This window comes from Dama dama, chromosome 5 (genome assembly GCF_033118175.1).
Source record: "Dama dama isolate Ldn47 chromosome 5, ASM3311817v1, whole genome shotgun sequence".
In the NCBI taxonomy this organism is placed as follows: Eukaryota; Metazoa; Chordata; class Mammalia; order Artiodactyla; family Cervidae; genus Dama; species Dama dama.
This window is the reverse complement of record NC_083685.1, coordinates 106,021,851-106,047,426: the sequence shown is the minus strand read 5'-3', so window position 1 is coordinate 106,047,426 and position 25,576 is coordinate 106,021,851. Positions and strand designations below refer to the sequence as shown.

Below are 25,576 nucleotides of genomic sequence, written 5' to 3'. Positions count from 1 at the left end.
GGATTTTCCAGGCAAGAACACTGGAGTGGGTTGCCTTTGCCTTCTCCAATGCAATATATAGGCAAGCTTAAAGGTTAATAAAGACACATCATGTGAACTTTGATAGATGGCAATTCATGTATTATTAACCCTGCTATGAGGAAGAGGCTCAAAGGATTCAGACACAGCACACACACGACATGAATGGGACCCAGGGAATAGGTGAGTGATGGACATGGGACTTGTCAGACGTGAGGACATATGATGCCTGTTTGTCACACCTATGCAGGACTGTGATGGGCACGTGGTATATGTTGGACGTCTGGCTGGTGGGTTGGGGGGATGAGCAGTTTCACAGTGGTTGAGTTTAGCAGCTCAAACCTAATGAAAAATAACCGAAAGGTGTAGTATGTGAATGAATGATTAACTAAGTGAATGAGTGAGTGAGCAAGCAAACATGAAAGTCTGCCACAAACATTTTTCAGTGCTGGGTGCAGCCTGGTTAGCTCCAAGAAGGTGCTACTTGTGGCTGTGGACTTGCTTTTCTGTGAGCAGAGATTCCCCAGAGGACTGAGGAATGTAGGAAAGGCTGTGAGGCAGGGAGCAGGTGAGAGTTGGCGGGGGGGCGGGGGGGCGCGGAGCCAGGGGCTCGGCTGCTGTGGAAGCTAAGAGGAGGGCTGACACCAAGAATCCTCCCTCAGCCTAGCACTCAGAGTCAGCACTCCAGCTTCTGACATTTTAGCTTCAGCATCCAGCATCTCCAAGCCTCAGCCTTGGTTTGCACAATAAAGAGATGTACCCCTTCCCTCCTGGTAGGAGGTTGCCCTCTGACTCCCAGGTTGGGAGGGGCTGAGAAGCTAAAAGATATCAGAACATGAAAGTCGCTCGGTCATGTCTGACTCTTTGCGATCCTGTCTGACTCTTTGAGATCCCATGGACTTGTCTAGTCCATGGAATTCTCCAGGCCAGAATAGTGGAGTGGGTAGCCTTTCCCTTCGCCAGGGGATCTTCCCAACCCAGGGATCGAACCCAGGTCTCCTGCATTGCAGATGGATTCTTTACCAGCTGAATCACAAGAGAGTTTTCAGAGGCCCTCCTTGATTCCAACCACGCCTCGGCCACAGCTTCAAATGGGCACACCTGATCTTGTCATTCCTGGTAACTTCAACCTCCCACCTCCTGATCCTCCTATTCCTCCAGCTCAGGTACTGTATTACCCCACAACAGCAAATCTCTGAGCCCCCTGAGATCTCTGAGCCATCAGGCTTAGCCCCTTGCAGCGCCATCAGCTACATCCTCACTGCCCTTACCCAGCCTGGAGTCCTGGATCCCTCCTTTGTCCTTTTCTGTATCCACTGTACTCACCTGGAAAAATCCCAAATCCTGACTGGATCCAGTTGTGCTCAAGAACCAGTATACCTGTGTGATTGGACTCACTTCAAAATCAAAACTACAAACCTCAGTACCATAGAAGCTTTACTTCCTCTTGAGATAACTAATTCTACTCTAATCTCCCAGGCTTGCAACCTCGGTTTCAGGTGGTGATGGCACCACAGACTTCAGAGGAAAATAAATGGATGCAATCACACAAGAACCACCCAATTCTGTCCCTGCTCCCACCACCACCTTTGATTACAGTGGAAACTGCATTCCACACCTCCAGCTGATTCCACCCTCCTCAGAGCGTCTCAGGACGTTGCTCTCATAGTTACTCCTGGGTCAGCTGTTTCTCCCTCATTATTGGACCTTTATCATGATCACCTGTTCATCACTGTGTCCTATGACCCTTCTTAGAGAAACCCTCCCATGATCCTCTCATCCCTCTTGTTCTCAGTTTCTCTTGCTTCAACCAGCCCTTTGTCCCCGTCATTACCCGAATGGCTCTTGTCTGTATCACCTACATCTTGCCAGAGTCAAAGGTCAATTCTTGAGCCTCAGTTACTCAGTCTCTGGGCGTTTGACACATTTGGCCACCTCCTCCTTGAAGAAGCTTTTTCTCTGGATTTCTCTGATGCCACCTTCCTTGGTTTTCATCCTGTTCACCTCTGCTCCTTCACTTTCCTTCTCCTCCACCAACTCTGAATGGCAGTTGGCTCAAGGTTCTGTCTTTGGGCCTCTTGTCTTCACCTTCACTCTCTCTTATTATGCGTCTCAGCCATTGCTGTGGCTTCATAGTCTTCATCTGTTGTCTGACGAATTACAAATCTTGATCTCTGACTGAGATTTCTCCTCTGAGATCTAGATTGATACATTTAACTACCTAACATCTCCACTCTCTTAGGGAAGTCTGAGCACCGAAGAATTGATCTTCTGAACTGTGCTGCTGGAGAAGGCTCTTGAAAGTGCCTTGGAGAGCAAGGAGATCAAACCAGTCAATCCTAAAGGAAATCAACTCTGAATATCCATTGGAAGGACTGAGTCTGAAGCTAAAACTCCAATACTTTGGCCACCTGATGTGAAGAGTTGACTCGTTAGAAAAGACCCTGATACTGGGGAGGATTAAAGGCAGGAGGGGAAAGGGATGACAGAGGAGGAGATGGTTGGATGGCATCACTGACTCAATGGACGTGAGTTTGAGCAAACTCCAGGAGATGGTGAAGGACAGGGAAGCCTGGCGTGCTGCCGTCCATGGGGTTACAAAGAGTCAGACAACTAGTGACTAAACAACAACAACAGCATCTCCACTTGAATGCATGTCATAGTCCAAACTAGGTTCTAACTTCCCTCCACCCCACCCCAAATCCAGTCCTTCCCAATTATCCCATCATAAAAAGGTGGGGTGGTACTACCCACCAGCCTGGTGTTCAACCCAAGAACTGAATTATCCTTGTTGTTCAGTCACTCAGTGGTGTCCAACTCTTTGTGACCCCATAGACTGCAGCACGCCAGGCTTCCCTGCCCTTCACCATCTCCTACAGCTTGCTCAAACTCATGTCCATTGAGTCGGTGATGCCATCCAATCATCTCATCCTCTGTTGTCCCCTTCATCAGCCTTCAATCTTTCCTCATCCTGCCTTTAATCTTTCCCAGCATCGGGTGTTTGTGTTCTCCAACGCCACAGTTCAAAAACATCAATTCTTCAGTGCTCAGCCTTCTTTGTGGTTCAATTCTCACATCCATACATGATTGCTGGAAAACCATAGCTTTAACTATATGGAATTTAGTCAGCAAAGTAATGTCTCTGCTTTTTAATGTGCTGTCTAGGTTGGTCATAACTTTTCCTCCAAGGAGCAAGTGTCTTTTAATTTCATGGCTGCAGTCACCATCTGCAGTGGTTTTGGAGCCCAAGAAAATAAAGTCTATCACTGTTTCCATTTTTCCCCATCTATTTGCCATGAAGTGATGGGACCAGATGCCATGATCTTAGTTTTTTGAATGTTGGGTTTTAAGCCAGCGTTTTCACTCTCTTCTTTCACCTTCATCAAGAGGCTCTTTAGTTCCTCTTCACTTTCTGCCATAAAGGTAGTGTCATCTGCATATCTGAGGTTATTGATATTTTCCTCCACAATCTTGATTCCAGCTTGTACTACATCCAGCTTGGCATTTTGCCTGACTCTGCATATAAGTTAAATAAGCAGGGTGACAATATACAGCCTTGACACACTCCTTTTCCAATTTGAACCAGTCTGTTGTTCCATGTCTGGTTCTAACTGTTGCCTCTTGACTTGCATACAGGTTTCTCAGGAGGCAGGTAAGATGGTCTGGTATTCCCATCTCTTTAAGAATTTTCCACAGTTTGTTGGGATCCACAGTCAAAAGTTGTGTCGTCAATGAAGCAAAAGTAGATGTTTTTCTGGAATTCTCTTGCTTTTTCTACGATCCAATGGATGTTGGCAATTTGATCTCTGGTTCTTTTGCCTTTTCTAAATTCAGTTTGAATATCTGGAAGTTCTTGCTTCACGTACTGTTGAAGCCTAGCTTGGAGAATTTTGAGAATTACGTTGCTAGCATGTGAAATAAGTGCAATTGTGTGGTAGTTGGAACATTCTTTGGCATTGGAATGCAACTGACCTTTTCCAGTCCTGTGGCCACTGCTGAGTTTTCCAAATTTGCTGGCATATTAGTGCAGCACTTACACAGCATCTTACACACAATCTTTTAGGATTTGAAATAGCTCAGCTGGAATTCCATCACCTTTACTAGCTTTGTTCGTAGTGATGCTTCTTAAGGCCCACTTGACTTCGCACTCTAGGTGTCTGGCTGTATGTGAGTGATCACATCATTGTAGTTATCCAGTCATTAAGATCTTTTTTGTATAGTTCTTCTGTGTATTCTTGCCACCTCTCTTAATCTCTTCTGCTTCTGTTAGGTCCATATCATTTCTCTCCTTTATTGTGCCCATCTTTGCATGAAATATTCCCTTGGTATCTCTAATTTTCTTGAAGAGATTGCTAGTCTTTCCCATTCTATTGTTTTCCTCTATTTCTTTGCATTGATCACTGAGAAAGACTTTCTTATCTCTCCTTGCTGTTCTTTGGAACTCTGCGTTCAGATGGGTTTATCTTTCCTTTTCTTCTTTGCCTTTAGCTTCTCTTCTTTTCTCAGCTTTTGTAAGGCCTCCTCAGACAGTCATTTTGCCTTTTTGCATTTCTTTTTCTTGGGGATGGTTTTGATCACCACCTCCTGTACAATGTTACAAACCTCTGTCCATAGTTCTTCAGGCACTCTGTCTATCAAATCTAATCCCTTGAGTCTATTTGTCACTTCCACTGTATAATTGTAAGGTATTTGATTTAGGTCATACCTCAATGGCCTAGTGGTTTTCCCTACTTTCTTCAATTTAAGTCTGAATTTTGCAATAAGGAGTTCATGATTTGAGCCACAGACATCTCCTGGTCTTGTTTTTGCTGACTGTATAGAGCTTCTCCATCTTCGGTTGCAAAGGATATAATCAATCTGATTTCAGTGTTGGCCATCTGGTGATGTTCACGTGTTGAGTTGTCTCGTGTTGTTGGAAGAGGGTGTTTGTCCTCTTGGCAAAACTCTGTTAGCCTTTGCCCTGCTTCGTTTTGTACTCCAAGGCCAAACTTGCCTGTTATTCCAGTTATCTCTTGAATTCCTACTTTTGCATTCCAGTCCCCTATGATGAAAAGGATATCTTTTTTTGGTATTAGTTCTAGAAGGTCTTGTAGGTCTTCATAGAACCATTCAACTTCAGCTTCTTTGGCCTTAGTGGTTGGGGCATAGACTTGAATTACCGTGATATTGAATGGTTTGCCTTGGAAACAGAGATCATTCTGTTGTTTTTGAGATTGCAACCAAATACTATATTTCAGACTATTTTGTTGACTATCAGGGCTACTGCATTTCTTCTAAGTGATTCTCGCCCACAATAGTAGATATAACGGTCATCTAAAATGTCAGTGTTCATTTGCCATCTCCTGTTTGACCACTTCCAATTTACCTTGATTCAAGGACCTAACATTCCAGGTTCCTATGCAGTATTGTTCTTACAGCATCAGACTTTACTTTCACCACCAGACACATCCACAACTGGGCGTTGTTTCACTTTGGCATGGCCTCTTCATTTCTTCTGGAGCTATTTCTCTGCTCTTCTGCAGTAGCATATTTAGCACCTACCGACCTGGGGGGGCTCATCTTTCAGTGTCATATCTTTTTACCTTTTCATACTGTTCATGGGGTTCTCCAGGCAAGAATACTTATGTGGTTTGCCATTCCCTTCTCCAGTGGACCACGTTTTGTCAGAACTCTCCACAATGACCCATCTGTCTTGGGTGGCCCTACACAGCATGGCTCATAGTTTCATTGAGTTAGACAAGACTGATCCAAGTGATCAGTTTGGATAGTTTTCTGTGATTGTGGTTTCATTCTGTCTGCCCTCTGATGGTTGAGAATAAGAGGCTTGTGGACGGTTCCTGATGGGAGGGACTGGCTATGTGGAAAAATGGGTCTTGCTTTGGTGGGTGGGGCCATACTCAGTGAATCTTTAAGCCAATATTCTGCTGATGGGTGGGACTGTGTTCCCTCCCTGTAGTTTGGCCTAAGGCCAAACTATGGTAGGGGTAATGGCAGTAATGGCCACCTCCTTCAAAAGGACTCATGCCAACATGCCACACCTCCCAGGACTGTTGTATTATGTGCCTCTGACCCCCTGGCAGGCCACTGTCAATCCATGCCTGTGCCGGCGACTCCTGGACCCTCACAGGCGAGTCTGGCTCAGTCTCTTGTGGGGTCACTGCTCCTTTCTCCTGGGTCTTGTGTACAAGGTTTTGTTGTGCCCTCCAACAATCTTTTCCCCCAGTACTTCGGAAGTTTTATAATCAAATCCCACTGGCCTTCAAATTCCCTGGGGGTTCTCAGTCCCTTTTCTGGATCCCCAGGTTGGGAAATCTGTTGTGGGCCCTAGAATTTTTGCAACAGTCCAAGAACCTCTTTGGTATAATTGTTCTTCAGTTTGTGGGTCATCTGCTTGGCAGCTCTGTGGTGGAGCTCATGGCGACCTCCTCCCAGAGGACTTATGTCACACACTGTGCCCCCCAGGTCTGCTGCAGCCAGGTCCCCTGTCCCTGCAGGAGGCCACTGCTGACCCGTGCCCCCGCAGGAGACACTCAACCGCTCAAAGGCAGGTCTGGCTCAGTCTCTGTGGGTGTCACCGCTCCTTTCCCTGGGGCCTGGTATGCACAAGGTTTTGTCTGAACTCCCCAAGCATCTCTGGTATGTATGAGGTTTGATTCTAAATGCAATTTCACCCTTCTTGCTGTCTTTTTGGGGCTTCTCATTTGCCCTTTGATGTGGGATATCTTCTTTTTTGGTGGGATCCAACCTTCTCCTGTTGATGGTTATTTAGCAGCTAGTTGCTGCTGATTTTGGTGTTCTCGAAGGAGAAGGTGAGCGCACATCCTTCTACCCCGCCATCTTAGAAGGTTGAATTACCCTAATTTCTCTCTTTCCTTTACCCCCTCATCCTGCCTGCAGAAGAGATCCATGCCCCTTCTCTCCCTTTCTCCACTGCAGCCCTAGGCAAGGTCACCAACCAAGTCTAACCTAGACAGTCCTACTGACATCCTAACTGATCTCCATCTCACCCTCTGCAATGCAACCTGTTTACTGTAGCCAGATTTTTCTAAAGCATAAATAAGGATAAATAAGTTACTCCCCTGCCTAAAGGCCTCTGAGGATTGCATGAATTGTACACGGAATAGACTCCAGGCCCTGGCTGTGGACTGCAGGATGTGGCTCCTCTGGTCTCCTCCTTGCTCACAGTATTCCAGCGCTGGTGACTTTCTCTCTGAGCCTCAACTGTCCCAAATCAACCTGGCTCAGGGCCTGTGGTGGTTTCCTGCTGGGAACCCCTCCCTCTGTACTTACTTCTCTCCAGAACATCACAAGGCCACCAACTTTCCTCATTCTAGTTCCAGCTCAACCGTTACTTCCTTAAAGAAGCACCCCCTGACCACCTACAGATAGTAGCCCCCACCTCTCAGGCCCTCTCTTTTACACTAGTCAGTTTTATTTTCTTCATGGTTTGGCCCTGTACTGGGAATTGGCTTATTTGTGTGCTTCTGTGTTTCCAGTCTGTTTCCCCTCTCTGGGCTGAAGCTCCTCAGGACAGGGACCTGCTATGTTCACGGTCCCATCCAGAGTCTAAAACAGTGCCTGGGAAAGGGGCAGACTTACCTGCAACAGGCAGCCACCTTGGAAGAAATGCCCAAAAGGTCCTGCAGGAGAAACATCCAGGAGAGGAACCACCTCAGTCCTGCAAATGCCTGCCAGTGCCATCTCTGTGGTCCCAGGGTCTCACGCCATGGGGAGTTGCGGTGTTCTTTCTCTCTCTCCCTTCTTCCCTTTCTTTTTTCGATACACAGTGAGCACCGCTCATGTGTCAGGCCTGGTCCCGGGGCCTGGGTAAAGGGCCTACAAACAAGACACCATTTCTGCCCTCATGCAAAACAGAGGCTAATCTAACAACCCGACAGGTGAACCTGTGATTACCCAATGGGCTCAGTGCTGGGAAGAAAAAGTACACACGTGGTGTTAAAGAAGACGGGTGGCAGCTGCTTTAGACAGGGAGGTCAGGCATGGTCCCTCCAAGGAGGCAACATTGAGCTACTGCCAGAGGAAAGCCAGGTAGACTGACATGAGAGAACAGGGAAAAGAGTGCTCATGGGAGAGGGGCCAGCATGTGTAAGGGCCCTGAGTAGGGAAGGAGCTTGGTGGCTCAAGACACTTAAAGGAGACCCCTCTTGGCTTCAATATCTCCAAGATCCTTTTTTTTAAAAATATGTATTTATTTAATTTATTATTATTATTATTTTGGCTGTATACAGTCTTAACTGAGGCACTTGAGCTCCTTTCTAGTTGTGGTGCGGGGGCTCCAAAGCACGTGGGCTTAGTTGCCCTGAGGCAGGTGGGATCTTATTTCCCTGACTAGGGATCGAACCCAAGTTCCCTGCATTGAAAAGAGGATTGTCACTGGACCACAAGGGAGTTCTCAGTATGCCCAAAATTCTTAACAAAGCTTGTCTGCATTTCTTAGGGCTGTCAGAACAAATAACTACAACCTGGATGACTTCAAACAATGAAGATTAATTCTCTTACAGTTCTGGAAGCCAAAAGTCTGAAATCAAGGTTTTAGCAGGGTTAGTTTCTTCTGGAGGCTCCGAGGGAGAATCCATGCCCCTCTGTGGCTTCTGGGGGCTGCAGGCAATCCTTGGCAGTCCTGAGCTTACAGCTGACCTGCGATCTTTACCCTTGTCTTCACACGGCTTCTCCTTCTGTGTCGGTGTGTGTTCTTCCCTGTCTCTTATAGGATACTTTTCACTGGAATTTACAGTTCACCCTAATCCAGCAGGATCTCATCTCAAAATCCTCACCTGAATTACCTCTCAAAGGCCTTTATTCTACATGAGGTCACATTCTGAGCTTCTCAGTGGAGATACCTTTGGCAGGGGCACAATTCAACCCCCTACAGGAAGTCCTGGTGGCTCAGACGGTAAGGAATCTGCCTACAATGCAGGAGATCCCAGTTCAGTCCCTGGGTCAGGGAAGATCCCCTGGAGGAGGGCATGGCTGCCCATTCCAGTGTTCCTGGAGAATTCCAAGGACAGAGGAGCCTGATGAGCGACTTTCACTTTTTTCAACAGCAAATTTATTAGTTTTAACATTTTTTGGTGGAATTTGGGGGGTTTTCTACATAGAACATCAAATCAGCAAATTTGGAAAATTCAGCAATGGCCACTGGAAAATGTCAGATTTCATTCCAATCCCACAGAGAAAGAGTCGGACATGACTGAGCGACTAACACTTTGACAGAAGTCATAGCCCAGACATTCTCACCTGGAAAGCACCTCAGAGACCTCTGAAACAGCATACCTCAAAGTACAATCCCTAAAAAAAAAACTAGTTCTAGAAGGTATTTTTAAAAGGAGAGAGTGGCATTCTGTGCTGAAATAAATTTGGAAAATGCTGCATATACATCTCACTTTATACAATTCATGATTCATCTTAGCATTTTAAGGGGCTGAGAATTGACAGCAAAGAAGCCACCTTCCATTCAAGCAGACTGTCCCTAGTTTGTTTCACCATAAACACTTGTTTTCATAAACACTGTGGAAGTTTGAGAGAACTGCTGATTAATCTAACCTTGTCTTACGTAATGATCAAAGAAAAGTGACCTATCCAAGGTCACACAACTGGCAGGGTCAGAAGCTGAATTTACAACTCAGTCTCTTCAAGAGATGAAGAACACATTATTGAGGACCAGGAATCAGAGGTGATGTGAGGGAGGGAATGCGTATGATTACAAAGGAGGAGCAGGAGGGGACCTTTGTGGCGATAGAAAAATTCTGTATCTTGACTGCAGTGGTGGGTTGCACAAATCTACCCAAGTGATGAAATGACACAGAATTATACACACACATTGTACCAATGTCAGTTTCCTGATTTTGATACTGTATGTAAGATAGTAAACACCGGGCATTACGTAAGAAGCAATCATTGGAGGAAACTGGGCAAAAGGAACTTGGGACCTCTTTGTATATCTTAGCAGTTTCCTATGAATCTATGATTTCAAAACAGAAAGACTTTACAAAACAAGTTTCCTGCCTCCAGGTTCAAGAGTTTTTTACATTGTTAAAGTTTACCTGATCAAACTCAGCTTCAGTTTATGCATCCAGAGCCCAATACAAAGCACAGTTTATTGCTTTTTACAGTTTGCAGTTTATTTAAACAGCAATAATTTGGGTGTTATTGTTGTCGTTCAGTCTCTAAGTCATGTCTGATTCTGAGACCCCATGGATTATAGCACACCAGGCTCCTCTATCCATAGGATTTCCCAGACAAGAGTACTGGAGTAGGTTTTCATTTCCTCTTCCAGGGGATCTTCTGGACCAGGGGATCGAACCGACGTCTCCTGTGTCTTCTGCATTGACAGGCAGATTCTTTATCACTAGCACCACTGGGAAGCCCCAGTTTGGGTGTAGAAGGGGGTAATTTGTAGATGCCCTATTGCAGTGACAAATGCAAAGTTGGATAAATCTTTTCCCTCCTTCATACCGGACCGTGACTTTAAGCCAAGTGTGTGGCTCTTGCTCACATAGAGACACAAAGTCTAGAGGAAGACATTAGTTGGATGTCTTACTCATCTAGCTATACCTCCTTGGGACAGAAGTATATTACACACACACACACACACACACACACACACGGGCTTCCCAGGTGGCACTAGTGGTAAAGAACTCGATTGCCAATGCAGGAGACATAAGAGATATGGGTTTGATCCCTGGGTCAGGAAGATCACCTGGAGGAGGTCATGGCAACCCACTCCAGTATTCTTGCCTAGAGAATCCCATGGACAGAGGATCCTGACGGGCTACAGGCCATGGGGTCACAAAGAGGTGGACATGACTGAAGCGACTTAGCACGCACACACACATATGTAATATACATGCTGACATAAACTTTATTTACAAGACATGAACTTTATTTGGGTTTCCCTGATAGCTCAGTTGGTAAAGAATCCACCTGCAATGCAGAAGACCCTGGTTTGATTTCTGGGTTGGGAAGATCCACTGGAGAAGGGATAGGCTACCCACTCCAGTTTTCTTGGTCTTCTCTTGTAGCTCAGCTGGTAAAGAATCCGCCTGCAATGCGGGAGACCTGGTGGGTTTGATCCCTGGGTCGGGAAGATGCCCTGGAGAAGGAAAAGACTACCCACTCCAGTATTCTGGCGTAGAGCATTCCATGACCTATATAGTCCATGGGATCGCAAAGAGCGGGACACAACTGAGTGACTCTCACTTTCAAAATTTATTTACAAAAACTCAACTGGCCGGATTTGGCTCATAAAACTTAATTTACTGACTTCTGAATTAAAACATGGGCCAGGGCAGTGAAAGCATCAAGTCCTAGAGTCCTAACCACTGGACCACCAGGGAATTTTCTAAGTAAATCTTAGTTTTCCACCTCTGATATTCTACCCAGCTTGCTTATGCAGTTGGTTGTTTTTGTTGCTGTCTTGGTTTGTTTTTCCAATTTATTTTCAATTTTTTCTTGTTGTGGTAAAATGAAACATAACATAAAATTTACCATCCTAACCATTTTTAAGTGAACAGTTCAGTAGTATCAAATTCATTCATGATTTTGTGGAACCATCGCCACCACCCATCTCCAGAACTCCTTTCATCTTATGAAACTGTCATTAAAAAATAACTCTCCACTCTCTCTCCCTTCCCCCTAGCCCCTGGCAACCACTATTTCACTTTCTGTTGCTATGATTTTGACTCTTTTAAGTACCTCATATAAGTGGAATCTGTAATATTTGTCTTTTGGATCTGGCTTATGTCACTTAACATAACATCCTCAAGTTTCGTCCATGTTGTAGCATATGTCAGATTTTCTTTCCATTTTAAGGTGGGTAATATTCCATCATCTGTACATACCATATTTTGTTTATCCATTCATCTGTTTATAGACACATGAATTGCTTCCACATCTTAGCTATCATGAATAATGCTGCTATGAATATGGGTGTACACATGGTCTCTTCGAGACATTACTTTCAATTCTTTTGGGTATATACTCACAAGTGGAATTGCTGAATCATATGGCAATGCTATTTTTAGTTTTTTAAGGAACTGCTGTACTGTTTTCCACAGAAGCTGCACCATTTAACATTTCTACCAACAGTGCACTAGAGTTTCAATGTCTCCGTATCCTCACCTGGAGAAGGCAATGACAAGCCACTCCAGTATTCTTGCCTGAAAATCCCATGGACAGAGAAGCCTGGAGGGCTATAGTCCAAAGGGTTGCAAAGCGCTGAACGCGACTGAGTGACCAAGCATATATCCTCACCAACTCTTACTTTCTGATTTTTTGATAGTAGCTGTTGTAATGGGAGTAAGCTAATACTTCTCTGGAGTTTTGATTTCCATTTTCTTAATGATGAGTGATGCAGAGCATCTTTTCACACGTTTACTGTTTATTTGTACATCTTCTTTGGAGAAAGATGTATTTAAGTCCTTTGCTCATTTTAAAAGAAAGCTTTTTGCTTTTTTGTTGTTCACCTTTAGGAGTTCCATAATATATATTCTGAATATTAATCCCTTATCACATGATTTTAAAATATTTTCTCCCATTCAGTGGGTTGCCTTATTACTCTATTGCTGTTGTCTTTTGATGCACAAAATTTTTGTTTCATGAAGTCCAGTGTTGCCGGGGTCCAGCCCCAGCAGGATCCAGGGGAACCCTCAGGATGAACGGCGTCGGCGAATGAGAGAGAGTGAGACAAAGCTCGGGGCTAAGTCTGAAGTTTATTTTTGCACGGCCCCTTTATACCCTTAACAACATCTCTGGGGGAAGTGCATATTGTTTACACACAGGGCATCTCAAAACATTACAGCAACTTGACCTTCAACAGAAACTGGATGTCACCCACATACTTTTTGGTTCACAAGAGTCTTTTTTATCATTTGGCCTTCAGGCCTGCTAATATTTTATGGCTTGCACCTGGTGTGACTTAAGCAACTTCAGTAGCCGACCCTGTTTTTCTTATAATTAATCTATTTTCTTTCTAATAAGCGTCATCTCTATGGGAACTAGATAGGATTACATTTTTACAGAACAGAAATGCGAAGGACTGCAGAAACAGTAGATATGGCACAAAACAGGCTCTTAGTCTAAAAGTTAACTACCTGCAAGAAGTCGCCAGCTAATCTCTATCTAAAGTATTTTCTATTAGGCACATTTGTGGCTATCATATTTGTGGAGCTTTTCTCACCCCGCGAAGGGGCCTATGCTTAATAGTTTCTTTTGTTAGCGTACTGTGTTTAGGATGTTTAGAACAATCAAGAGCATTTTGTGCAATGAGAGCACACATTTATCAAACAAGCCAGAATGCCAGCAAAATGTTTGAATGGAAGCATTTCCTTCATCTCTGGCCCCTTCATAGGGTACCAGCGTCCAGAAGATTTATTAATTAGGGTTTTAAGTTGGTCCTCATTCAGTGAAAGAGGAGCATGAGAGCTCTCGGCAGGCAACACAAGAATCTGCAACAGGGCAAACAAGAACAACAGCAGAAAAAGGGGGGAGGATACAGGGTGGGGTAGAGGCCGAGGCCAACCTGGAGGGTCCCTTATCCTAGACGGCCTTGCCTGTCAGGTTTTTTCCTTGTGACCTCGTCATGGATGGGGTCCCGGACGGCCTTGCCTGCCCGGTATTTTCTTCATGACCTTGTCACGGGCGGGACCCCCCATAACGGCTCCCTGCACAGTGTGCCTATTTTTTCTTTAGTTATCTGTATCTTTGGTGTTATATCCAAGAAATCATTACCATATCTAACATTTAAAGGTTTCTTCCTATGGTTTTTTTATATTTTTAGGTCTTACATTTAGATCTTTGATCCATTTTGAGTTTATTTTTGTACATGATGTTAGGTAAGGGTCAAACTTCACTGTTTGGTATGTAAATATCCAGTTTTCTCAGCACCATTTATTAAAAGATTGCCCTTTCCTTCATTGAAGGGCCTGAATTCCCTTGTCAAAAATCATTTGATCATATATGGGAGGGTATATTTCTGGACTCTCTAGTCTATTCCGTATATCTGTTTTTATGCCAGTGTCACACTGCTTTGATTTCTGTAGCTTTGTAGTAGGTTCTGAAACCAGGAAGTGCAAGTCCTCCACTTTTGTTTTTCAAGATCGTTTTGGTTATTTGAAGTTTCTTGAGACTCCATGTAAATCTTAGGATGGGTTTTTCTTTTCTGAAAAAACATCTTTGGGATTTTGAAAGGGTTCACATTGAATCTATAGCTTGCTCTGGGTAGGACTGACATCTTAATTTTATTAAATTTTCATGAGATGTGTTTCCATTTATTTAATTTCTGTCAGCAATGTTTTGTAGTTTTCATTATACATCTCTTTCACCTCTTTGGTTAATTCCTAAGTATTTTAATCTTTTTGATATTATTGTAAATGGGATTATTTTTATGATTTCCTTTTCAGTTTTTTCATTGTTGGTATATAGAAATGCAGCTTATTTTTGTGTGCTGACTTTTATCCTGCTACTTTGCTACTTTGAATTTGAAACCAAGCAGGACTCTATGGTGCCCTCCCAGGTACAAAATCCTTTCTGTCTGCCCCTGGAGACCCCAACACACACCATTTCTTGTTTTGGGGAAGAGGATTTCAATCTTCTAGACCTTCCCTGAGTTCCTTTGGAGTTCTAAATGGCATGTCCAAACTTACTAATTAGAGGAATGAGGAAATGCAAAAAGAATCAATAGTGCAACAATGTGTCAGGGTCCCAGTTTCCTGTCAAGAAATATACATAACAATCTGATACATATCTCTGAGCTCTTCTATAGGACCTGAGGCCCCCACCCTGGTGGGGATGATAAGTTTAGAGCATAAGCACATGGACCCCAGACTGGCTGGAAACAGAAGGAAGATTTCTGGAACACCGCTCTGTTACCTCACCACCAGCCAATCAGAGGAAGGTCACACACCCTGCAGACCTCTCCCTAAATTTTGCCTATAAAGACTCTTCCCCCAAAACCATCAGGGAATTTGGGTCTTTTGAGCAGGAGCTACCCCATTCTCCTTGCTTGGCTCTTACAATACCTTTCTCTGCTCCAAACTCGGATGGGCCTTCCCTGGTGGCTCAGACAGTAAGGAATTCACCTGCAGTGCAGGAGACCTGGGTTTGAGCCCTGGGTCAAGAAGATCCCCTGGAGAAGGGAATGGTTCAGTTCAGTTCAGTTCAGTCGCTCAGTTGTGTCTGACTCTTTGCGACCCCCTGAATTGCAGCACGCCAGGCCTCCCTGTCCATCACCAACTCCAGGAGTTTACTCAAACTCAGGTCCATTGAGTCGGTGATGCCATCCAGCCATCTCATCCTCTGTCGTCCCCTTCTCCTCCTGCCCCTAATCCCTCCCAGCATCAGGGTCTTTTTCAATGAGTCAACTCTTCGCATGAGGTGGCCAAAGTATTGCTTGCATGGAGAATTCCATGGACAGAGGAGCCTGGTGACTGGACGACTTTCACTGTTTTCAACAACAAATTCATTATTAATTTTAACATTTTTTGGTGGAATATTTGGGGTTCTCTGCATATAAATCAAATCAGGAAATTTGGAAAACTCAGCAATTGCCACAAGACTGAAAAATGTATATTTTCATTCCAATCCAAAAGAAAGGCAATGCCAAAGAATGTTCCAATTGCTGTAGAGTTGCACTCATTAAACATGCTAGCAAGGTAATGCTCAAGATTCTTCAAGCTAGGCTTCAACAGTACGTGAACCAAGAACTTCCAGATGAACAAGCTAGATTTAGCAAAGGCAGAAGAACCAGAGATCAAATTGCCAACATCTGTTGGATCATAGAAAAAGCAAGTAAATTCCAGAAAAACATCTACTTCTGCTTCATTGACTACGCTAAAGCCTTTGACTGTGTGAATCACAACAAACTGTGGAAAATTCTTAAAGAGATGGAAATACCAGACCACCTTACCTGCCTCCTGAGAAACCTGTATGCAGGTTAAGAAGCAGCAATTAGAACCAGACATCAAAAAACGAACTGGTTCAAAATCGGGAAAGGAGTACGTCAAGGCCATATATTGTCATTCTGCTTAGTTAACGTCTATGCAGAGTACATCATGCGAAATGCCAGGGCGGATGAAGCTCAAGCTGGAATGGAGATTGCTGGGAGAAATATCAATAACCTCAGATATGCAGATGACGCCACCCTAATGGCAGAAAGCCAACAGGAACTAAAGAGCCTCTTGATGAAGGTGAAAGAAGAGGGTGAAAAAGATGGCTTAAAACTCAACATTAAAAAAAACTAAAATCATGGCATCCAGTCACATCACTTCATGGCAAATAGATGGGGAAAAAGTGGAAACAATAGCAGATTTTAATTTCTTGGGCTACAAAATCACTGCGGACAGTGACTGTAGCCATGAAATTAAAAAATGCTTGCTCCTTGGAAGAAAAACTATGACAAATCTAGACAGCATATTAAAAAGAAAGCAGAGACATCACCTTGCCAAATATGGTACATATAGTCAAAGCTGTGGTTTTTCTAGTATTCATGTACGGCTGTGAGAATTGGACCATAAAGTCTGAGGGCCAAAGAATTGGTGCTTTTGAACTGTGGTGCTGGAGAAGACTCTTTAAAGTCCCTGGACAGCAAGGAGATCAAACCAATTAATCCTAAAGGAAATCAACCCTGAATATTCAGTGAAAGGACTGGTGGTGAAGCTGAAGCTCCAATACTTTGGCCACCAACTCATTTAAGTGAAGAGCCAACTCATTAGAAATTACTCTGATGCTGGGAAAGATTGAAGGCAGGAGAAGAAGGGAGAGACAGAGGATGATATGGTTGGATGGCATCACCACTCCATGGACATGAGTTTGAGCAAACTCTGGGAGATAGTGAAGGACAAGGAAGCCTGGCGTGCTGCATTCCATGGGGTTGCAAAGAGTTGGACATGATTTAGAAACAGACAAAAATCATATAACATCATGTCATTTGTGGACAGAGATGATTTTAATTCTTCCTTTCCAGTTCAGGTGATTTTTATTTCTTTTTCTTGGGTAATTGCTCTGGTTAGAACTTCCAATACCATGTTGCATAGAAGGGACAAAAGTAGACAATCCTTGCCTTGCTCCTGATCTTAGAGGAGAAGCTTTTAGTATTATACTATTGAATATGATGCTCCCTGTGGGTTTTTAATATATAGCTTTTCATTATGTTGAAGTGGTTACCTTCTCTTGTTTGATGAGTATTTTTATGGTGAAACGGTGTTGACTTTTGTCAAATTCTTTTTCTGTATCAATAAAGATGATTGTTTTTTCCTTTCATTCAACAAGTGTAGTATATTACTTTGATCAATTTGCATATGTGAAGTATCCTTGCTTTCAGGAATAAATTCCACTTGATCAAAATGTATTAACTTACTTAATATACCACTCAGTTAGGTTTGCTAGTATTTTGTTGAGAATTTTTGCATCAGTGTCCATAAAAGTATATTAGTCTATAGTTTTCTTGTAGGCATTTTGGTCTGGCTTTGGTAACAAGTAATTCTGGCTTCATAGGCTAGTCATTTAAGCACAGAAAGTTTTCCCTTTTCTCCAGTTTTTTGGAAAATTTTGAGAAGGATTGGTAATGGTTTTCTTGAAGTATTTGGTAGAATTCACCAGTGAAGCCACCAGGACTGTAGCTTTCTTTGTTGGAAGATTTTTTGATTACTGATTCAACCCCCTTACAAGTTATACATCTATTCAGATGTTCTGTTTCTTCAAGATTTAGTTTTGAAAAAGAAAAAAGAAAAGATTTAGTTTTGATAGATTTTGGGTTACCAGGAGGGGAGGAAGGAGAGCAACAACAATAGCTGGCCTTGCCTGATAACCTCTAAGGTCAGAAGCAGAAATCAGCAGTTAAAGCGCAAATTCCTGGTTTGTGGTAGACAGGGCCCTTTTGGCCCACTCTGGTTCCTGCAAGCTATTTGCACACTGCTCCAGGAACATGGACACAGCTGCCTGCCACCTGGCTGAGGACGGGAGATAGGCACCTGCTACTGTGCTAATGGGTGAAACTGCCTGAAATTAACTGCAGTTTACTGTCTGAGCCTTCCCTTGGAAGCACCAAGCCATTAATAGATCCCAGAGTTCCAAAACAGTTACATCAGACGGATTCTGCCAGTGCAATTATTGTCTAAGTGAGGAGATACCTTCCTATTGTCTCCTACTCCATCGTCTTCCTAGAGTCCTATCAGCAGGATTATATATTAATAATATCCACTTGAAAATGTTCAATTGTGTTAGCTGAGATTTGGGCAGTAATTTATTCAAAACTTGCTTTAGTTTCCGGCCAACATTTTTTCAGAACAAAGGATGTTAAGAACTTTGATTAGAAGCTCAAGAAGACTGTTTTGTATTTTGACAGGGCAACAGCAGAACTTTGATCGACAATTAAACTCCAGGCTTGTTATACTACACATTTCCCCCATATACTCAGTCCCCTAGATTTTCTTGGACCTGTCTCTAAGAAGACTGCTCTTCCCATAATGACTGTGGGACTGGGGAGCAGCCACTTTTCACACAGTGGTCTGCCTCCTTGGCCACAGTTGACTGGTTCGGGGTGGGCACTGATCCAGTTTAGGCCCGTGAGAGCCCTTCCATGAGAATTTTGGATTTGGACCCAGAGAGTCTGTCTATAATCTCTAGATTGCTGAGTTAAGAAAGCTGTTAGATGGAGAACCCAGAGCCGCTGGGACCCATGTTAGTCACTATGTGAAGAAACTGTTTACCAAGCTCAAGCTCATACCAGTTATCACAAGACAGGTCAATAAATTGAGAGATGGGTTGTTGCAGCAAGGAATCCCGACTTTATTAGGAAAGCCAGCAGACCAAGAAGGTGGTAGACTAGTATCCCAAAGAACCTTCTTACCCAAGATAGAATTCAGCCTTCTTTTTTATACTTAAAGGGGAGCAGGTTGCAGACTTCTACGTGCCCGAATCCTTTTTTCTTGCAGCTGTTTACATAGGTCTGATCACAATTGTTCCTATAAACCACCAACAAGACAGTTGTTATTTTCTGTCTGCGATTTTTTAATCTCTATATGAATGGGAAAGTGTTATGCCTTTAAAGGTCAAAGCCTTGAGAATAGGCTATCATGCGTATTTCAGGCTATAGGCAACATTCGTTTACAAGGGTGCGCAGCCAGCATGAGTAAGCACAGGCATGAGTAAGCACAGGCAACATAGCACAAAGGTTAGGGCCAAAGGAATAGATCCAATATGGAATCAGGCATATTCTTCACTGTTACAAAACCTGGTTGAGTGAAAAAGAGGTCAATACTCAGAGGGAAATGGAGACAAGAGACAAAGTACTGAGGGCCATCAGATGCCTGACACCGTTTGTTCCCGAGGTCCAGCTGCCTTCCTGTTGCCTGTCTACTCTACCTTCTTTGGCAACCAATATCTCTCACATTTTGTTCAAGCTAGTATGAGTTGGTTTATTGTCACGTGCAACCCAGAGAGCCCAGAGTAGCCTGCTAGACCCAACTCCCTCACTTTACAGATGAAGAAACAGATTCTGGAAAAAAAAAAACAAAAAACTATGACTTCCCTAAGTCTATGAGGTTAGTGAGTGGCTAGGCTGGAATTAAACTTCAAGTCTTCCGATTGTAGTTCCCACGTGTGTCTACACAGCAGCTGCAATTGTGGTGCCATGTGGCATTTCCAATACCCAGGGGAGATTCCCAGTGGCCTCAGTTGGAGGGAAATATATCCAAACCTCTTCCTATCCACAAAACAAAGAGGAAAAGATAAACATAGACCATCAAAACATAACTGGAGACCTGGGACCTGCGGGTTGGCACAGGAAATTGAGAATGAGAAGAACAAAATCAGATTAGTTACAGGTGAAAGCTAAAGGAACACTACACTATTTGTGCTGAATTCTCACACAAGGAAGACAGGGTAAAAGGGAGTCTTCACCTCTTGCAGAACACTCATGCAGGATTCAGATTCAGCCTAATAGAGCTAGTAGATCTCCTCCTAGCCAAGGCTAAAGGGAGATCAGATACCCACCCAAGTATTGGCCACCCATGAGTTCACCAAGCCTTCCAGTCTTTTGAAGGCACACTTACCTTTAATATAAAATGGGATGGTTTGAAAGGGGAGGCTCAGATGCCCTTTCTGTTGAGTTGCACAACCCCTTGCCAGCTCCTTTAGGTCCTACAGTCCTTCTTGTTCTCTCACCCCACGCTAGTCACAGCCCTCATTCCTGCTTCCCACATCCCAAGCACCTCTGACAAAGTTGTGTGTATGTGGATTTCCCTGGAGGTTTGGGATAACAGAGAAGGGTAATGGGCTTTGGCAGGTCTGTGGGAGTTTGGGGTTCTCCTGGGCCATGTGATTTATGTGGGTAACAGAATGGTCATTGCTAAAGAGATGACTCAAGAGCCTGGATTGAAATATGTAGCAAGATGGTGTCTGTAGCCAAGCAAGAACATGGCTCTTGAATCACAGTGTTAATTAGAACCCAGTGACCTGCTACACTGAAAGCAGGTTTTATAATCCATGAGTCAGTCACACAGTGAAGAAGTAGCAATTATCCAGGAGGAAGGGGCTACAGGGAACAAGCTGTTTGTTGAGAACCCCTTAGAGTTACTTGTTGTTGTTCAGTCTCTTGGTCGTGTCTGACTCTTTGTGACCCCATGGACTGCAGCATGCCAGGCTTCACTGTCCTTCACCTTCTCCTAGAATCTGCTCAAACTCATATCCACTGAGTCGGTGATACTATCCAACCATCTCATCTTCTGTCGTCCCCTTCTCCTCTTGCCTTCAATCTTTCCCAGCATCAGGGTCTTTTCTAATGAGCTGGCTCTTCACATTGTCCTCTGGTACCCTCTGAGTCTCCCACAGTTACATGGTACATCAGTGGCTTCCCAGGACAAAAGGCAATTTCTAGGCAGGTCCCAGCCCCATCTTCTGCAGAACCTGCCCAGGGGGTCACATTTCACTCATGTACAAGATGTGTGCTAATCATCCTGACCTCAATCCTGTAGCCCTCCCACCTCAGGAACACCACACCTGCTATTTCCCTGGGCCCTGCCTGAGGCTGGGCTTCTCTTCCTCTCCTTGTGTTCCCAAACTCCAACCTGCAGCCCCTCTGAAAATAATTTTAACTCCATTTATCTAAGACATTCCATTCCTTGGAGGTCTTGTCTTCCATGAACAAACATGTTCATCAAGGTGCTTTTCTAACTCAAAGAGTACTATTCATTTCTATAAAGTCAACTCTGCCTGATTCTGGACCACCAGATGCAGTTCAGAAACCCTGAACTTTTAGCAAAAGTTTCTAAATAGCAAAAAAATGTCCCCTGCCTCCAAAATGTCAACCTGATCCCTGTGTATGGTTACTTTACTTCCCAAACCCCAAACTGGGACATGTATTCTGATAATGGAACAGAATCTTTGAGATAAGAGCTACCCTAGAAAATCCAGAGTGTACTATCATCAAATCTATTTTCCGTGTATCTACCCCTCATATCTAAAATGGAAATTGATCCATTCCTTTACTCTCCTTTGTCTGGGAAGACTCAGAACTCCAAGGGTAGTCAGAGTCTCAGTCACAGAAGAACGCTCTGGGGAGCCTTTGGAATCCCAAGAATAAGCTGTGAGAATCTGAAGGGTTGGATTTCAAGGGTTCCTAGCAGTCTTTCAGAACTCTTCAGTGACAGTGATCTATCTGTTTCCACCAGGTTCCTCAGATGCCCTGGACACAACCTGCATGCTGGCTACTGATTATGATTACATTCCTCATTGGGCCTTCTCCTCCTTTTCAACTCTTATTTGGTGCCTGCTCCACCAGGATCCCTGGGGTAGACCCACAAGGCTCATGGAGTCACTCTAGCTCTGTCTTCTACTGGGGGCCCTTCCAATCCCAGCCATGAAGGGTAGGACACCCCCCTTGGCTCTGGCCTCCTGCAGTGAGCAGTGTGCATACAACCCATGAGCAGGTGGAAAATCACCTGGCTGGTGATAGAGATCTTCTCTTCCTCACTCCTTCCAGGTCAACCAAGATCAAGCTCTGATGCTCAGCTGTTGTTCTTCACTAAATTTTTTTTTTACATTTTACGTCCTTTATGGAAAAGAGTCTTAAAGCTGAATTTCTGTAGCCAGGATAGGCTGTTCAGTTCTGTAATGTGACTGGAAGGCAGGTTTGAAACGTGAGGTCTGTGGACCCCCAGTAGTTTCCTGGACAGAATTCAGGAAGCCTGTGAACCGAAATGGGAAAAGGATTACATCTTGATTTTCACAAACCTCTAACTGAAATTTGGCATTTCCTTTATTATGAACGTAGGTAGCAAGCCATGGTAACGAGCAGTACCTATGGATTTGTCACATAGAATCAGATATTGTATATCACCTTACAGTCATTGCAATATCTTGAAATATCATTTATACTCAGAAGACTTTAAGATTGGAATCATTATTAGACTACCATTATTTAGTATTTTTACTGAAAAGTATATGTATTATTTTATCACAATTTTAGTTATTGCATTTTAATACAATTTATGTCCTTTGTTCCAATGTCTTTTATGTCCTACATGTACGGTGCATTTGTGCATTATTCTGAGAAGGGGGTTCATAGAATTCACCAGATTGCCAAAGGGGCTCAGGACAAAAAAAAACACAAAAAATATCTCTGAACTCTGGGGAGAGTCCAGGCACAAGGATATTTCTGGAAGAAATTCTGCTTTCTGTAGGGAAAGCAAAAATTGTTTGCTTTCAACAAGCATCCGTTTATGCAAAGAGACCTCCGCATTGTAAGGAAGAAGGCCTGAGAGTTCCAGGCAGTGGTATTTCTATGCGGCTGTGACAAGCCTCTCCTTCCATGTACCTGGACCACCCGCTCTGTTAACCAGTCCTTCAGTTCGCTCAGCCTGTGCCGTCACAGTCCCACTGTATGTCTTTGACATCTTGTCACTTGGCTGACATGTGTCTGTTTGTTCATTACACATTCCCTTCAAGGTTCTGTCATGTTTTGGTCTCATGCCAGACATGGTGGGTCACACGCCTCTCTTATGTCACCTGTATGTCCATGTATGAATTTCACATATTAGTTACCCGTCCATTGGGTAACAGTTCCTTCATAGGTCAGCATGTGTTTGACATGTAGCTATCAGGGTAACTCATTCAACGTTCAACTGAAAATTATTACTCAACATATAGGGCTTCCCTTGTGGCTCAGCTGATAAAGAATCTGCCTGCAGTGTGGGAGACCTGGGTTCAATCCCTGGGTTGGAAAGATCCCCTGGAGAAGGGAAAGGCTACCCACTCCAGTATTCTGGCCTAGAGAATTCCAAAGACATATAACAAAAATAGCAGAGTAGTAGGCATATAAATAAATAGCATGATGCATAATTAATTACATAGCGTGCTAGAGAGTGATGCGTGCTGTGGAAAAAAGACAAGGTGAGGGGGAAGGGTGTGGGGGGGCAGAGTGGATACGGCTGTAACTTGGGAGGCCAGGGTGGCTGCTTGAAGAGTTATTTGAGCAAAGACTTGAAGGAGGCAATTAAGTGAACTTTACTGATATCAAGGAAATACCTAAAGAGAGGGAACAAGAGGTGCCAAAGCCCCGAGGTAGGGGCAGGTCTGGAGTGTTGGAGGAACATTGACTAGGCCAGGGTGGCTTCGTGGAGGGAATCATCAGAAAATAAAAGGACTCTGGAATTCCCTGGCAGTCCAGAGGTTTGAACTCTGCATTCCCAATGCAAGAAGCACAAGTTTGATCCCTGGCTGGGAAGCTAAGATCTCGTATGCTGCACAAAAAGGCCAAAAAAAAAAAAAAGAGAGAGAGAGGAAAGCAAGACTGAACTAGTTTCTCAATCTCAGTGAATTCAAAGTTTTGCTACTACCTTCACCTTTGATGCGGTTTAGCACACGCATCATCTGTGACATAAGGTCTGGGCCAGCTGTCCCAGCAACATGGCCCGTTGTCATCCCAGTTCACTTTACTACATTTTGATGGATTTAACCTCAAGGAAACAAACAAACCCTTCTCTCTGTAAATGGGGAAAGAAAATGAAAATGGGCCAGAAAATGAAAATTGTGTCACCCAAGAGACGCATGGGTTTCCCAGGTGGCACTAGTAGTAAAGAATCCCCCTGCCGGTGCGGGAGACATAAGAGATGTGGGTTCGATCCCTGGATCGGGAAAATCCCCTGGAGGAGGGCATGGCAACCTACTCTAGTATTCTTGCCTGGAGAATGCCATGGACAGAGGAGCCTGGTGGGCTATGGTCCATGGGGTCGCAAAGAGTTGGACACAACTGAAGCGACTTAGCATGCACGCGCAAGGGACACATAGGGTTTTATGAGAAGGGTCTCAGTTCTGCCACTTAATAAGCTGAGGGGCAGTGGTCCCCATCCTGACGTCACTGAATCTGCTTCCACATATGTAAAATGAGGTGATAACCCCCCCAATTATGAGGCCAGAATGCAAAAATAAACCCCTGCCCCCAGCCCCAGCCTGGCATTCAGGCCAGCTCAGCACGTGTCCACACCCTCCTCTGCAGGTCCTCAACGACATGCAGATCAGGTGCCAGGTAAGATCTCGGCAGGGCTTCTATTTTTAATCCTGAATTCTTCCACTTAGAATAATACTTGATATCTTCCTGCGGAAAAAAAAAAAAGCTGGAGCCTAACCCTAAACAAATAAAACACGTGAATTAGAACTGGCACAGTTCTCCTTGTAACCGAGAGGACGAGGGCAAATGCCCACTTGACTCCCTCAGTTGCCGGCCGCTGCCCTCTGGGACTCCTTGTCCTCTGCTGCCATCACCTGGAAGAAAGAGGGACTGCAGGGACATGAAGGGACAGACACTCAGAGATGGCAACATTAGGGACCCTTCATGATGGTGTGCCTAAGACACCAGCAGTGCATCTCACATGAAGAGGGGTATGATGTCGCTTGAAAAGTTAGTCTCTAGGCCAGTTTCATCACCCAGAGAGGGCTCAGGGTGAAGAGAGGAAGTTCTAACAATGACAGATCAAATCCACCTGCTTCCTCAAAAGAGAAAATGAAGACCAGGCCAGATGTGTGTCTTTCCCAAGGCTGAACTACAAATTGGGGCCGAGTCAGGATTTGAACCCTGAGCCCTGAACTCTACAACCAGGGTTACTTTAGAGTCTGGCTTCTCAGAGTATATAGTCCGTGGGCCAGCTGCCTCTGTTATCACCTGGAGCTTGTTAGAAAAATGTAGGATCTCAGGCACCAACAGAAACCTACTGAATCAAGCTTAGCATTTTAACAGATCCTACAGCCAATTGGCATGTATGTCAGAGCATGACTTTGAACACACTGCCTTACAACTCTCTTACGAGGGAATATTAAGATGCTTTTATATCCCAAAATAGAAATCACATTGTTTTTCCCTAGGAGTATGTTTTTACATATTCATGTAAATGAAATTCAGATAATATAGGAAAATTTAAGGTGGAAAGAAATAAACATTGTGGTGTATAAATATCGTTCTAAACATCTACCATGTACACACATACACATTTTTACAAAAATCAGATTGTATTCTAAATACTATGTTTGCGTTTTGAGTCAGATTCTT

General features: G+C 44.0%; 1 long non-coding RNA gene across 1 annotated transcript; it reads left to right on the top strand.

Annotated features, from left to right (window-relative positions):
• Positions 1–139: 139 nt before the first annotated feature.
• LOC133057336 (uncharacterized) lies at positions 140–24,990 on the top strand. Its single transcript, XR_009693003.1, has 3 exons — positions 140–201; positions 1,029–1,184; positions 21,705–24,990. It is a non-coding gene; the product is annotated as an uncharacterized LOC133057336 (long non-coding RNA).
• Positions 24,991–25,576: the final 586 nt, after the last annotated feature.